Below are 2,500 nucleotides of genomic sequence, written 5' to 3' on the forward strand. Positions count from 1 at the left end.
ATAGATATATATATATATATATATATATATATATATATATATATATATATATATATATAAAAATGCATATATATGTATATATATATATATACATATATATATATATATATATATATATATATATATATATATATAGATATATATACATATATGTATATATATAGGTATATATATATGTATATATAAATATATATATAAATGTATATATATATATATATATATATATATATATATATATATATATATAAATGAAAAAAATCGTTTGGACTTCAAATGCTCCTGTTATTTCATAATGCGATTTGAAATGATAAGCTCGTGATTTTGTATCCTTTGCATACGAAAACACTACCGCGCAAGGTACAGGACAGTTTAAAAACGATAATCTGTTCTGAGACGTGACATAGCGCGACCTCTTCATTAAGCTGCAGGAAGAATTTCGTTGAGATTTTAAAGTAATTCGAGACGCGATCGGTGGACCATATAGGCCTATCATGAAAACGGAAGATGTCAATGTTAGTAAACGACTCGTCAATTCGTTGAACGGATTTTTTTTAGACCTACTGTCTCTAATATTTCCTGGTCTAATGATTGTTATGATGATCATGTTATCTCACTTCAGACACAAAGGCTATGGAAGGCAACTGTCCTCTTTACGTGTGAAATTTGTAATCATGATAATTATCATCCTGCATTTGTCTGTTGCAAGCTGCGTCTAATCTTGTCGTCTTTTCTGGCAGTCATGGTGCCGTTCTACTTGAAGGTTGGGTTGAAGGTTGTCAATTTTGTGTGTATCATTTCATATGGAGTTTGTTATGTACGTACTGTATCAACATATACACATGCACACGTACAGACACAAGCACACACACACACACACACACACACACACACACACACATACACACAAACACACACAAATACTCATACATGAAACACCAGATGATATACGTGCGAACATGCATCATTCAGGTATGTGTGTGTATGCGTATACGCATACATACATATACGTGAACATTTTTCTCCTGATTTCTTTGTGTTTTGGTGAACATTAAGGTCAGATCCGACAAACAATTTAGCTTGTGATGGCAGACGTCGGTTCATTTCAGTCCACTAGGCAATCCAGCAGCCAGGGGGACAAAGGCTTGGATCTGTAGCATTGCTAACATGGAAGACTCTCGGTGGACGCTGTGTTGAAATCGTGTTGGACACTCGTAGGTCTCATTCATTCCCAGTGTTTTAGAAACTCAGGGATTACTTTCTGTTCGTTCCATTAGCATCATTTGTTCCACCGCGAGACAAAAGAAAAAAGGTTTATGAAAATGATTAGAGAGGTGACGAGATTCTTCCTCCTTTTCCCTGACTTCCTCCGGTGACGTCAGAGTGACAGCGCAGCGTAGGAGGGGGGGACGTCGACGAAGGATGGAAGGCTAAGCGCGTGAGAAGGGTGGTTTGAATCTTCTTCGGTAACATACACAGACTGTTTCGATGTTTCTTTCATTCGTATCTGAACAAAGTCATAAATGACGAATATCCGTGGCAACGTAAGTACTCAGATAATGTGATGGGCTACATTTTCTCGTGGATGTGATGTTGACTGATGGAGGTTTGGTGTTGTGGAGCGTCATCGCCCCTTGCTGTAACCGCGACGGTCCGGCAGAAGGACAGACGGACTGCCGCTCTGAACACACTCTTCCTTCCTCGTACACTTTAGATATCTGTGTATAATGCATGTTGAACTCTGTAAGTCGCGTCCAGCGGCATGATGAAGATACTCGTATAATATGCATGCTGCTCACACAAGACTACGAAAGAGTAACTTCAGTGAAATGATAGACATATTTGCATTCTAAAATTGGGAACCACGCCTGCTTGTTGCTGCTCGAACGAGCGCCGCGCGGTGAGATCCAGGACCTCCAGTCCTCTCTCCGGTGTCAAGGACTTCCCAGTACCAGGGCAGTGCAACGGGCAGTGCCAGGAGGGTCCTCTTTACTCTACGCTCCAGTGCCAGAGATGCAGCCAAGATCCCCAGCGTGTCGAGCACGATGGACGCCAGCAGTGCCTCTCACCTCGCGGATGGACTCCATCGCAATCCGTAGTAGGATCTCTCAACTCCAACGAACTTGGGAGGGCCGGCCGAAGGAGAGGATGGGAAGGCGGAGGCAAGGTCTTTCTGGGCACGGCGAATAGCGCGTCTTACGAGGATCTCTGTGGAGATCGCAGTCTTTCTCGAAGTCTTTGATTAAATCGGAATGCCTCGCCAACCGGGGATCGCAAAGGACCACACCACTGCTGGTCTCAGTCTCAGAATGTTCCTTTCTGACCTCGATTGGGAAGTTCCGGAAGTAAAACGTGAAATGAAGGAGCCGTTCTTTCCTTTTTTTTCAAGAAACAGCTGGTTCACGGCAGAGAAAGCAGCAGAAATGCAATTCTATATACCCTTTTAAAAGAGGAAAATGGAGCAGAAACCAATATAAATGCAACAATGTGAATAAAAATAAAA

The sequence above is a fragment of the Penaeus japonicus genome, unplaced genomic scaffold, assembly GCF_977035675.1.
Source record: "Penaeus japonicus unplaced genomic scaffold, GWHDUDI00000001_assembly GWHDUDI00000031, whole genome shotgun sequence".
In the NCBI taxonomy this organism is placed as follows: domain Eukaryota; kingdom Metazoa; phylum Arthropoda; class Malacostraca; order Decapoda; family Penaeidae; genus Penaeus; species Penaeus japonicus.